The following is a 15,393-nucleotide window of genomic DNA, read 5'->3' on the forward strand; positions in this document are numbered from 1 at the left end:
AAGGAAGCCTTAATATCCACTACATGGAAGGTAGTGGCATGTTCTATCACTCCCGCCATTACATTCATGGTAATTTTTCCAAGTGCTTGGCAACAAGTATTGTCGTAGGCTCTTATTCCTTGTGTTGATGGGGGTAAATCTTCATCCCTTATTCCTAACATCCTCACAGTTCAAAGTGGACAAACATTGATTGCCGATCCATTATCTACAAGAGTAATTGGGACATTCGTTCTCTTGCAGATTACTGCGAGGTTTAGAGCCTTGTAATGTTTGTCACCTTCCAGAGGTAGATCCTTGTCAGAAAAGGTGATCAAGTTGATGGGACTAGGAAGATCACTCGTGAGAAAGTTAACCAACCCCTCAGGAGTGGTTTCAGGTTTTATCCCTATTTTGTCCAAAGCGTTCATTACCGCCAACCTATGTTCTCGGGATGTAGTTAGAAGTTTCCATACGTTCATCTCGACCTTGGTCTTTTTTAATTTCTTGAAAACGTTGTTGTCTTCTATAATTGGTTTGGGAACTTGTTGAGTAATAGGAATATGTTGTGCGTTGATGGGAGATTACATTATCCCATATCTTGTGAGAACATCTATGGGTGAATCTTCTTAGCTTCATCCTAAAAGTTGCTTACTTGATATAACACTGAAAGTGGAGGTTCTTCCATATCCTTGAAATACACATCCTCATCATCGCTGTCCTAAACTCCATTGATGCTAGAATCTTGTTCTTGTGGAATTTAGACTATCTTCTTACTATCAATTAGCCTTTGAATTTGTTATTTCGGATGACATACTACAAGAGGGGGGGTGAATTGTAGTATGTTCCTAGTGGCTAATTTTCGCGGAATATAAAACTGATTGCTATTAGGAACTTAGACAATGCAAAGACAATTTTACGAGGAAACCATCTAGGGCCCAACTGGAAGTAAAACCTAGACCCTACCTTAGGTATTTCAAACAAAAACCCCTTCACTATAACAGAGAAAACACCAAGTTACAACCTATTAACACAGACCTTTATTCACAAGCTCCACACTTTCTACTCGGTAGGACCCTATCCTACCCAAACTAAGTACCACACTTAGATTCACTCGTACTACCAAAGTACTACCCACTCGGCTTCACTCTAGAAGCTCAATCGGCTTTACCCTAGAAGCTCTCACATTGCACTCTTAATACAATTATAACGAGAATCGTCACGAACTCTCACACCCCAATACACAAAACACTCAAAACCCTTTTTCTCAATTATAAGATCTCAAAGAATAACTCTAAATACATACCAATGAATAAAGAGATAAAACTAATATGCTAGACACTCAAGATCTGTCTGGAACTGACTGGACGAACTGAAACCAAACCTGATTGGAACTTTGACCTGGAGGTTTGACTTAGCTTCATGGTGAAGGATGAAACCATTAAGCACGACCACTAAGCTTCATCAGCTTTGACTTTGAATGAATACATATGAGCATATTTATAGTACACCCAAATTATTCTTTTCGTAAAAGATAAGTTTTATTAAAAGATATAAATAAAAGATATTCTATCAATAATAAAAAGCTATATTTACCATAAAATCATATTTTATCTAAATATTATATTTTCCAAAATAATATATCGTTTTACAAAATATATACTTACTAAATCTTTTCAAAAAAGATATACTTACCATGTCTTTTTACAAAAGATATACTTGCCATAAAATTAGATTTTATTTAAAACTTATTTTGCTGAAAATATTTTCCAAAAATAACTTATCTTCTTCCAAAGGGATTTATTAGAAATTAAATATCTTTATTCTGTAAAATCAAATCCCTAAAAGATATGCACATATTAGGTAAATATATATATCATTAAATTCGACCTGCGACCTTTAACGACGTGTTGACGTAAGTTTCGATTAGGTTCTGGAACTCTGACAGTCTCTAAGTTCCTTACAAGTCAGTAACTCTAATTTCATTGACTATCATGAGTTCACCTTGGTTCGTTAGACTTGTTCCAGACTGAATTTTATGTCCAACATACTTACATGAATCCTAGAGCGATATACTTCGATTTCTCCGTCTTCATGTTGTTTCTTTGAAACTCTTGTTCTAGAATCTTGTAGTATTGATGTATTCCAGTTCTCGGGGCAACGTTCAACTTCTAGAACCGTAGGCCAATTTTCTAATTGAAACTTAACTTGTTGTCTTCAAGTTCCTTTTAGGGAACATAGATAGTTCTTGTTAGAGAACTAAGTTTCTGTTAGGGAACTCTTCATGTACCTGTTAGGGAACATGGAATTCTTCATGTACCTGTTAGGGAACATGCTCCGGCTTTCATGGGATTGCCTGCCGAAAGTTCCTTCTGGATCTTGTTAGAGAATACCTTCAGGTTCCTTCGTGGTTTGGTTCTCATAGGAGAACCTGCTTTAGGTTCATTCATTCTCTCTTATTCCTCTTGAAGTATTCTATATTCCAACCCATTGAATTCACCTATGTCAGTTCTTGTGTTCACATAAACACTTAAGAGAAACATTAGATTGAAGTTTGTTTGTCATAAACAAACTTCAAGTGAGAGAAATAATTAAACTTAAAGCATATGTAAATACTCCTACACATATACGACTCATGTATGCATAGTGTACTTACCTCATGAAGCTAACTTATGCAAACACCTATTTACATAGTTACCTTCATGGTTCCTTAGCCATCATCATGCTTATCAACCATAACACTCATCATTATTCTTGTTCTTCTATTGCTTATCATATATTTCTTAAGTTCCTTATATACTTGTCATTGCTCAGGTTCCTTGTATCCTGTTCCAAGTATAACTTGTTCTTTCTACGCACAACTTAACAAATACGTTAGATAGACAATCATCATTAGTTTACTATCATCAAAACCTTATTACTGAACAATTACCCCCTTTTTTATGATGACAAACTAATGATGCTTATCACACATTAAAGGACAATCGTTGTACATTTATTTCCACATAGTTCTTCAAGGAAACAACATTTAGAACAAGTTAGGAACATATGCGGGGAACTTCACATAGTTAGAAACTTAGCAGTACACATCATTATCAATATATATATATTCTTTCAACGATCATGATGTAAGAACTTTAGACTACTATATATCATAAGCATCATATATATTCTTCCCCCTTTTGTCATTATCAAAAAGGGTATTGTTCCACACGTTTGTTATCCATAAATTACACACATGTAAAGTCATATGTTACACCTACCACCATATAATAAGTAAATATATAATGTTTAAACACTTGTTGTTCCTAAAAGCCTCAAGGTACTCACTTTTCAAACACGGATACCATTTTCACACTAATTTCCAACTCACAATCCAAAGGCCCAACTTCAAAACCCTTAATTGAACTTGACAAATAAGAAGTTAAAAATCAAGTAAGGATCGGAGCTAAAAAGTTAGAAATGGATTGCATGAATAGGCAAATGAAAGCGTAAGCTCAAAGGATAAATAAAGAAGCATATGGAACAAAATAAGTAGAGAGAACATGAAGTAGAATTTTTGCTCTTTTCTTAGACCTTTTGAGATGAGATTCCCCGCATTTGTTCTTCATTTCATACTCTTGAACCTCCTGCTAAAACAACACATATTCATCTTGCTAATTGATAACCAAGTTCCCTTACTTCAACTACCAACTTCATTGAGGAACATTCTGCTTACTGGAACTTAAATAGATTTCAGCTTCATAGTCAAGTTCCTTCAACGTTTAATGTTGTTCCTTCACTAGCTAGCTTACCTAGTATACGAGTACACGACATCAACATAGTCAATATTCTTCATATTTAGATATCTAAGAAATTAAATATATTAATCACCCTTATTCTTCTTCTTTTTTTTTTTTTTTTTTTTTTTTTTTTAAACATAGGGTGTCATTACACATATTTTGCATGCTTTCCTATAATAACACATTTTAAATCAATGAAGATAATACTTACTTGTAGGCGTCGTTCGAAGTGCGCCTACGTTAAAAACATGTGTGAATATGCTTGGAACTCTTAGGAAGTGGGAATTGACATATACGATTAGGGACAAGGAAAGTAGGGAGCCGCCAACAAGTTTTTAAGGAACTTGTAAACCGTTCACGGATCATAAAAGGCAACCACGAATAAGGGACAACATAGGCAACAATGATTGACCCGTGAAGGTTACACCCCATTCATAATCCATGATATTACTAACTCCATATGGTTCGGAACCACGAAAGGAGGATCGGGGATGATGGTACGAAGTGAGTCATGGAGTCACATTCGCCCGTATTGGCCTCTACTCGATTCTTATATTGAAAAGCATTCCTGTGATCTCAAAGGCATACAAACAATAATTCAATTCGCTCCAAACTATTATTTAACTAAAGTGGTTCAAAATTAATGCACACATAATTCTAAAAATTTGGTGATCACTTCAATTAATAATAAGATTAAAAGGAACCTAAACCGGTTGTCCAAATTATCTTATTAGTCGTGATTTTCAATTACATATTCCCTTTAACATGCAATATGGTGATCATAATAATAATAGAATAAACATTAATATTAAAACTAATTTAATCACAATTCCAACAACATAAAAATCGTTAGAAAAAATAATAATAATAATAATAAAAAGAGCATGATCCTTACTTTGAATCTGTTTGCTTGCAACTACAAAATAATAAACGACTTAGTAACTTCAAGGAAATAATAAAACAATAACTAAATTAAATTAAATAAAATAAGGTTGATTTTGGGGCCAAACCCTCAAACGATTCTACCTTTCACGCCTTGGCTTAAGGACAGAACCTCGAGTAAAATATGGACTCCTTTGAGTGCTTGAAGAAGGAATTTTGAAGTAAAAAGGGTAGGCTAGTATTTAGGTTAATAGCATAGAAGAAAGACAATAAAAATAATAAAATTCTGGTTGCCCCGTACATCAAAATGAGGGGGTATTTATAAGAAAAATGTGCTGAGGGAGCACATGGAACCCTAAAATGATAAAAACCCTAAAAAAGTATCCCGTGACACGGTCAGACAGTACCGTGACACGGTCAGACTGTACCGTCAGACGGTACACTTCCCCGTGACACGGTACAGTTTTGGAGTGGCGCGAGAAATTTTCAAAAAACGAAATAAAAAACGCGTTAAGGGTTTACGCGGAAAGGACACGGAACGTCCCGTGTCACGGCAGACTTCCCGTGTCACGGGAAGTCCCACCGTCAGACGGGAAGAGTTCTCGTGACACGATCACTTCCAGTTCATTTTTCTGTCTAAATTCATTTTTAACCCTAATTTCTTGTGGCTTTTTAAGTGCCGATTGATAATTTCGGATTTTTTTTTACTTTTATTATTCGGGCTAAAATAAGAAAATAATAAAATAAATAAAATGTTTGGGTCAAAAATAAATAATAAAATAATAAAATAAAAAGGTTTGGGCTTAAAATTAACTAATAATCTTGGGCTAAAATTAAAACTATGCTTTTACCAAACATCAAGACTAATCCATGGACTGTTCAAAAATATGAATTTAATAAAATACGATTTTTTAAGCACTCTCGGGATTAAATACTAAACCCGACCAATAGAGGCGGTGAAAGGTTATTTATCATCGGGTTTGGTTTTGGGGAGACATTTTTAGGTGTCTATGTTACTCATACACTTGAGTTCCACAACCAGCTTTGAACAATTTTGACTTAACCCTTCAGGTCACACCCTAGCAAATATTCGGAAGAAATTAATTCGTCGCCCGAGTGTTAAATATTTAGACGTCGGAAATTCAAGCTAAGAGAATCGAAACCGAGCGTCGGAAGTCAAGTCAAAATAGCAAAAGACGAGACATGAAAATAATAATAAATCAACAAGACCAAAATACCCCTAGCATCGGAATTCCCCGAGCAAACCGAGTGCTAGGGGCATTTGATATAGCATGGTGGCTAGCATGCGCACCAAGCTGAGCCTAGGTTGGCTGGTGCGTGCTAGCGCGCCAATGCTAGCATCGCAAGGCCAGCCGCGCTAGGCCAAGGCGCGCAAGCAGTAACCCGCATCTTTGATGCGTGGCTCGCTGGTTGAGAGCATGAGCAGCCCACACAAGCTGCTGGGCTTGCTGGCTAGCAGCGCTAGCAGCCCGCACGCTTGTGCTAGGCCTGCTGGCAGCCGTGCATGGCAGCCCACCTTGGGTGCCTTGGTGCCCAAGTGTGGTGCCATGTAGCTCGATTTTAGTGGAGCTTAAGGGGGTGTGTTGGCCGGTTTTTGGAGAGGGAGTGGGGAGCAAGTTTTGTCCCCCCTCCTCCAAATGGTCCTCACCTAACCTCTCTCATGAGCTTGCCACTTGTTTATTTATTAGTAGTTTGATTATTAATTTTATTTTAGCTTTAAAATAAAATGGAAAAATCAAATTCTCCCACATTGATGGGAGAGCTTTTTCACTCTCTTGTTTTCCCTATAAATACCCAAGTTGGGGTATTGGGAAAATCACTTGAGTGAGAGTTGAAAAATGCATCACCGTTGTGAAAACCATTGAACTCATTTAATCACTTGGGTTTTGGTCAAACCTTGCTAACTCCAAGGTAGCGGACCTAAAAAGTTGGTGTTCGTCCTTTGTGGGTGGATACCGTTGGAGGCGTGGTATTTTTGGAGCTAAAGCTTTCAAGTAAGAGCCCATTAGATCGGGCGAAGCACGCGTCAAAGGTGAATTCCGATTTTATCCTTTTGTGTTTATTTCTTATGCTTTATGGTTTTATTAATTGCGAGTGGTTCTTTGGGTCAGGGTTGTTTCCGCGGTAAGTTGGACTTACCAAACCCCAACAATATTTTCCGTATAATTCCGAATATTTCTGAATCTTCCAAAGCGCGACTTTGTAAGATACGCGCGGCTTTTTCTGCGGCAGCACTAAGTTTTAATCTAGGCGCTCCTAAATCCGTCATTTTTAGGGTTTAAGCATAGGCTTAAGCCTAATTATGATCGGGTTTAGTTAATTGGACCTTTGTTTTGGTTTATTCTTTAATTTAGGCTAGTTTTTTTTTTTTTTTTGTGGTTTAACTAGTTATCCATAAGCATTCTTCACTTGGATCCAACACGAATATGGTTTTATTTATCGTCATTGCACTTTCTGTTAGGATAGGAGGCCAAAAGTAGATGTCTACACTCTCTGAATTTCTACTTTGGGGCTTGAATACTCGGTGTCCAATGCTCGGTATTTCGTAAGTCGAGCCCTTAATCTCCGGCTCCATGACTCTAGCCGGCCTTGGGCTATGAAAAGTGGTTGTGCTCCTCTATTGCTCGTAGTCGCTCCATAAAATCCCGGGAAAATGCTCCAAAAGTGCAATTCCATACAAAACTCAACCAACAGTATGAAAACACTAGAAAACACCAATTAGTAATAAAAGTGGCTCTAAAGAGCCAAAAACATTACCAATTATGACCAAGGGACGGGGGTAAAATAATATATAAAATAGACATATCAAACTCCTCCAAGCCAAACCCTTGCTTGTCCCTAAGCAAGGTAATGAATCAAACCAAACCATAACTTCACTCCAAATCAAATAAAAAATCCACAACATAACTTAAGGCCAATTTAACAAACATGCATCAAAATCAATCACTCAAATCCTTCCGACTTCCTATCTTCCCTAACAATTGTCAAGTAGAGAAAACCACAAAAGAATATAGAATTCAAGACTAGTGCCCACACACTCAACTCTCATTATCTGACGGGTAAAAAATGTACTCGATCCCTCTCCAACCACTCTTTCATTGTGAACAATGCCCTCCCAAACTCATAACGCACTTGTGTTTAAAGATAATAGCACTCAACCTAGATAGTCGACTCGAAATACATCAAGTAATCCTTCGCATTAATAAACAACTACTTTCACATATACACAATTATATGCACAAAGGTCGGAAGGTCTTTGAAGCTTGCAATGTAAGGATAGGGTAAAGGGTAGGAAACATTTGGGAAAATGTGAGACTAAAGCCATGCTTAAGGGAGCCAAAATCCAAATAAAATCAAGGTCAAAAGTAATTACAAAATCATCTCTAATCACAACTTAACTCTACACAAGTTCACTAAACAACCAAATTGATATCTCAATGTAGGCATCGCTCGAAGTGCGCCTACGTTAAAGCATGTGGTGAATATGCTTGTCAATCTTAAGAAGTGGGAATTGACATATACGATAAGGGACAAGGGAAGTAGGGAGCCGCCAACAAGTTTTTAAGGAACTTGTAAACCGTTCACGGATCATAACAAGGCAACCACGAATAAGGGACAACGATAGGCGAGGCAACAACGATTGACCCGTGAAGGTTACACCTCATTCATAATCCATGAAATTACTAACACCATATGGTTCGGAACCACAAAAGGAGGATTAGGGATAGTGGTACGAAGTGAGTCATGGAGTCACATTCGCCCGTATTGGCCTCTACTCGAAACTTATTGTGAAAAGTGATTCCTGCGATCTCAAAGGCATACAAACAAAATATTCAATTTGCTCCAAACTATTATCAGGCTAAATTGGTTGAATATTAATGCAACACATAATTCTAAAATATTGTGATCACTTGAATTAACAACAAGATTAAAAAGAAACCTAAACCGGTTGTCCAAATTATCTTATTAGGCGTGATTTTCAATTACATATTCCCTTTAACATGCAATATGGTGATCAATAAAAAAATAAATAATAGAACAAACATTAATATTGGAAGCAATTCAACAATAATAGCGTCAGTAAAATCAAATATAAATGAACCTAATCATGATACTAGCAACAAGAATAAAAATAAGATAATTAGGTTATTAATTACTCACTTTCCGCGTTTCCTTGAATTGCTACATCATGAATAAACTGTTAGTAACTTCAATAAAAATATAAATCAAATGGAAATTAAATTAAATAAATATTCGAGTTGACTTGGTCCAAACCCTCAGTTAATTATACCTTTCACGCCTTTGTTTAAGTATAGAACTTTGGGTATTGTATGAACTCCTTGGAGTGCTTAATTAGGGGAAGTATTATGGAAGAATAGGGAGGCTAGTGTTTCGGCTAAAGAGGGAGAAGAGAATTATTTGATGATCAATATTGTTCATGGTTGAAAAAGGGGAGATATGACCTCTATTTAAAGAGAAAAAAGAAGGTCAAAGAATCAAGAAAAGATAAGAATTCGAATCGGCTAAAACTCTAGCGATAGACAACAGTTTTTGCGGTTTTTGTTTTTATCATAGCTTTTGATCCAGAAATTGGAATAAGATAAATAATATATCGTTGGAAAGTTATTGAACTCTAATTTCTAAAAAAATTAGAATCAGATTAAAAAATTTTATAGAATAAAAGATATGGCATAAATAACGAGACGGTGTCAGTTTTGGATAGAGTTAGATATTTTATTCATATCTTTTACGTTATAGCTCGGAATTGATATTATAATATATCATTGGAATGATAATTTCATGGGATATCCTAACATATAAAATTTGGATAAAAACTATGAGGCACAAAAATAATATATGTCTATCTTTGAATGTCTTTCAATTCGAATAAAATTAGTACTTTCAAAAACAGGAGTTTTATTCAATTTCATACTTTTTAATCTTATCTTTTCAAATAAGATAATTAGGGTCTTTTAGAAACTTATACAAGTTTCTAATTAATCCTAATTGGTTAAGGAATTGGATTAAATCCTTTTGACCCTCCACATGATCATTGCATCGTAGGTAAGATGGGCTTAGGTTCGGTTTGGACGCAGTTTAATATTTTTGGTCATACTTATTTGTTATAACTTGGATTTCGGCTTATAATATATTGTTGAAAATACCTTTTCAACCCCATCAAATTATTCAATCATTGGGCCCAGATTATGGACCAAAATAAACAGACTAAATGTTTTTATAAAAAGGACACGAAATAAAATATTTTAAAGGATATGAAATAAATTATTTTGGGTTTCAGGCACAAAAATAGGTAAATAAGTTATGGTTTTGGGATATATGATAGGAGTTGGGTTGTTTTATGAAATGGAAATATTGCACTCCAAGATTAAATACTCAACCCGACCAATAATGGCGGTGAAAGATGTTCATCATCGGGTTTTGGTTTTGGGGAGACATTTTTAATTGTCTACAGAATCCCCCACTTTGACTGAGTTTGTAAAAAAGTTAGTTTCGAAAACGATAGTCAAAGTAGTCGATAGGGACGGAGAATGATTTAAGACGTTCTGCGATCGTAAATAACTCTTTATACATCGATACCTGTAGAAAAATATTAGTTCTACAGATAAAAGAGTACAGGGATAATATACATATCTGACACTAGTGTATCAGTGACAAATGAGTTTGGTAACTTCCTATGCTTGAAGGAATCCACCGGATGACGTTTGTTGAAATGCTTTCCATGCTTGAGGAAAGCCGACTAACGAGTTTGGTAGCTTTCTATGCTTGAAGAAATCTACCGGATGATACATTGAAGGCTTGAGGAAAGTCGACATATGAATATGGAAATTTTCTATGCTTGAAGAAATCCACTGAATAATACTTTCCATGCCTGAGGAAAGTAGACATATGATTTTGGCAAGTTTCTATGCTTGATGAAATCCAACGGATGACACTTTCCATGCTTGAGGACAGTCGCCAATTGATTTTGGCAGGTTTCTATGCTTGAAGAAATATACCTGATGACACTTTCCATGCTTGAGGAAAGTCGACAGATGATTTTGGCAGGTTTCTATGCTTGAAGAAATCCACCTGATAATACTTTCCATGCTTGATGAAAGTCGACAAATGATGAGATTGCAAGTCTCTATGTATCGACAACCTTGCGACGTGAAATGATGGTTGTTCGATAGTCCCCGAACATGTGCTGTAGTTGGTTCGCTTGTCCCCGAACATGGGCTATAGTTGGTTTGCTACGTGGGCTGTAAATGGTCCGCTTGTCCTCGGACGTGGGCTATAGTTGGTTCTCTTGTCTCCGAACGTGGGCTGTAAAAGGTTCTCTTTTCCCCGAACGTGGGATTTAATTGGTTCTCTTGTCCCCGAACGTGGGCTGGAGATGATCCTCTTGTCCCCGAACGTGGGTTGTAGATGGTTTGCTTGTCCCCGGACGTGGGTTGTGGATGGTTCGTTTGTCCCCGAACATCGGATGTAATTAAGACCTGCAAAATAAAATTTGTTAAAGGACTCGTATAGACTGTGATTTACTTGACCAAGTTTGACTTGTCACCACATGACATGTGTATAACTTGTGGTTGTGTGTGATTATGGTTTGTGTTTGCAAATACAAGCAATAGAAAATGCAAAAGCAAAAATTTTCCGTTATTTTTGTCATGAGATGAGTGGAGGGTACCGACTTTCTCCCGAAAAAGAAAGACGTGAAAACTGAACTTTTATTTTTAAACTTCCCTCGATGAGAAAATTTTGAAAAAGTTTTTGAACTTCTCCAAAAGAAAAGGAAAGAAGTTTTGAACTTCCTCGTTGAGCAAGACAAAATGAATGGCATGGATTGAATTGCTTTTCTTGAAAGTAATGTATGCATGATGCATGTCCTTAGGCCAGGAGGCTAAGGACAATTACATCATGTGACACGATGAATGAACTTAGGTCATGGAGCTAAGCATCATATATGGTGTAAAGAAACGATCTTCAACATCACTTAGGTCTGGAAGATAAGCACATATACAGATGAAGTGATTATTGCATAATGAACGTTGCTTAGGTTAAGGAGCTAAGCACAATATGCTTTGTATGATTAAAAATCATTTATATATAAATGTTTCTCAGCACATTATGTGATGCATGAAACAATGAATATTGCTCAGGTCTGGAAGCTAAGCAAGTATATGTAGACACCCATTTGTGTCTCCCCAAAACCAAACCCAGTGATGAGTACCTTTCACGTCAAATCATAATCGAATGAAACGAAAGTGTGGAAAGTCTAGTGTTGCGGATAGTTTTTAATTCTTTTCTCTTCTCTCTGTTTTTAAAAACTTATTTTAAGAAAACAGCCAAACCACTTTGGCTGGTCCATGATATGAGTCCAATAATAGTGTAGTTGGATGGGGTTTTAAAAGACCTTTCCAACGATATATTATAAGCCCAATTCCGATGAATATCGATGAAGTTATGGCCAAAATACTAAACTGGGCCCGATTTGGTTTTTATATGCGGCCCAATGATCTAGAGGAGGCCCTATTATTAATTATCATTCCTAAAGATATTAGGATTGATTATAGTCTTTTAGAATACTCTAGAAGGTTATTTTAAATCCTAATGGAGTTAGGATTGATAATTATGTTTTCAAGAGTTTGAAATTGAATAAAACTACTCCTTTTAAGAATTCTTGTTTTGTACAAAGTGGAATATATTAAGATTTTATTTTCGTGCCTCATAATATTTATCCAAATTTTATGTGGTTGGATAGATCTTGAAATTATCTTTCCAATGATATATTATAATATTAAATCCGAGTTATAACGAAAAAGATATGAATGAGACATGAAACTTTATCCAAAACTGACACCCTTCCACTATTTTGGCCATATCTTTTTATCTACAAAATATTTTAATCTGATTCTCATTGGGTTGGAAATTAGACTTTAAGATCTTTTCAACGATATATTATATGTCTTTTTTAGACTTCTGGATCAAAAGATATGATAAAAACAAAAACGCATGAATTTATGAAATCAGCGACTGGAACCAGGCCTGGCGCCAGGTGCTAGCCATTGGCGCATGGCGCCAATAAGCTGGTGGTGGCGCCAGCTCTGTTTTAGGTGCGCCAATCTCGTTTTACGTGCGCCAAGTGCTTTTTTTGATATTTTATCTTTTTGGCTGAATTTCTCTATAAATAACGTATTAAAAACTCCGTTTTCATTGACCAATTTTCACCAATTCTCATCATCCATCTATATTCATGTACATTCATCATTCACGATCATTCATCTACAATCAGTTTTCTAATTCTCTCATCTCTCTCTCTCTTTCCTTAATTATCTCTTTTTCTAAACTAGCTTTTTACATACAAAATTTCGCATTCACAAGATCTAGAAACACCTAGCCATATTCGAAGTTGTCTTCGCCCTAGACGTGAAAGGTTTAATTTCTGAGTGTTTGGTCCCAAATCTCTATTTCAATTATTTAATTTAATTGTTTGATTATTATTTTCCTTGAAGTTACTAACGTGTGTATTTTGTTATTAGAAAGAGGTACGAGGCATCAAAGTAAGTAATTTAATTGATTTATTGATTTATGATGTAGAAATCATGTTTAAATTGTTATTATGATATTCCTTGTATCATGTCTAGGGTAACTTTAATATTAAATATGATTCCTGCGATGCTTCCTATGTTCTTCCTAATATTTATGATTGTTAGTATCACGTTAGGGCTAAAGATTTGATTTTTAATGCTTAGTGACATGCTAGGGTTTGTTATTAATCTTGTTAGTATCATGCCTAGGATCTTGCTATTATTATTATGCTTTCATATTAACATGAACATGATTATGACTATAACTGTTATAATTTAGGATTATTATTATGTTTCTTGATATTTTATTTTTATTGCTTGATCACACCTTTATTGCATGCTTAAAGGGAATTGGTACTTGTAATCACGCTTATATAATATAATTAATAATCTTGTTTAGGGTTAGTTATGATTATAAATTCAAGTGATCGCCAATAATAGATTTATTTGTGCATTAATATTCAACCAACATAGATTAAACAGGTTTAGGGTTAATCTATTGATTGCATGTTAATTAAAAAGCGCACATGAATATGATCAGAATAAAATAGAGGCCTATTATTAGGGCAGGTTCAATCTCTTTTAGGTTGGATTTGTACCTTCATCCCCGAACCCTTATTTGGTTCTTGACCTTATGGAGTTGACGATCTCTTGGATCGTTAAGGGGTGTAACCTTCACCTCGTGAACGGTTTACAAGTTCCTAAAACTTGTTGGCGACTTTTTTGCTATATCTTCTTCCCTTTTGCACGCCACCGTACTTTAGTGTATGATCACAGTGGGGTTCAAGCTAGTGGGATTAAAAGCTTGAAAATATTCCCTACAGTTTTTGGCGCTCCACTGTGGAGGATTTCTATTTTAATTCCTTAATTCATTTCGGCAATGATTTAGAATGAGTGGATGAGACTCGAAACGTTCTAAGTATTTCATGTGCGTAATTTTGATTAACATTATTGTCATATGCACAAAAAAAAAGATCTCATTGGAAAGACAATCTGTAATGAGTTAAAAACATAGGATTTACACGTAGGAAATTTGAGAAATATCTTTCACAACTAGGACTGAAATAACACCCCGCGAAACTGAAAAATTTTATCGAGCACAAAAAGCTGCTGAGGCATGTGGGAAGTAGCGTCAGGGGCCAGAGATTGGGGCCATTATTTTAGTTTTAGCGCTAGACGCCAATATTGACGCCAGGCGCTACAGTTAAAAGCTGGCGCCAGTCTCTGTTTGCTGGCGCCAATTTCCCCCAATACCGAGCCAGAAATATGCGTTGTAATTTCGACCGGTTTTTCGTATTGTTTGCTCGATCTTACTTTCTGATTGAATTTTTTCTCACTTTTATGAAACCCATATGTGTTCTACATATGGACATAACCCTCTGGGAATTCATGCTCCATCTACTCGATTGAACGCTCCGTGCAACAAAGGGTACATCCGAGATTGTTGAATTCACCAAACCATGGAAGTGAGTTTTTTCTAAAACTCGCGGTGTCCCATCCACTCGCGCCAACCCTTCACGGTTAGGCTTCTGCACGGTGCATCCGGACAATTAACCATGGACCCTCTTTGACTAAACCATATCCCGAACTTTAGAGAACTAGAGCCATGGTTAGGTTGCAAACTCATTGCATCATATTGTGCCTACTTGACTAATTGTGCATTATTTGTTGTGCATACTCTATGTGATTTTTCCTAACCATTGTTTGACTTGTGTTAAGACTAAATAAACTAATTGATGACTAAAGGACTTTTTTTAATTAATTAATTAGTTAATTAGTTAATTTGAGCTAATAAATAAACATAAAATCGAGTCATAGTTCCTTTAAGTCAACACGGATTTTTATTCCCGTATACTACACAAATGTCAATTTGTTTTGGTCATATCCGGAGTTCTAGGAAGAACTAAGAGTCGTACAACCTATGGATCATTAGCCCCGACTTTTATCTTTAATTTGGAGTTGGTTTCATCCCAATCAGAGTCACAGATAAAAATTTATGACTAAAATACCACAGTCTGTCCAGTTTAATGCATATACGTGAAGTGTTAACTTAGTCTTTGCTTGAGTCTAGTCACATAGTCTAGCCACATGGTCATGACACGAGTCTTAACGTACCATCTACACTCACTAGTCTTAGCACACAC

The sequence above is a fragment of the Chenopodium quinoa genome, unplaced genomic scaffold (genome assembly GCF_001683475.1).
Source record: "Chenopodium quinoa cultivar QQ74 unplaced genomic scaffold, ASM168347v1, whole genome shotgun sequence".
Lineage (NCBI taxonomy): Eukaryota > Viridiplantae > Streptophyta > Magnoliopsida > Caryophyllales > Amaranthaceae > Chenopodium > Chenopodium quinoa.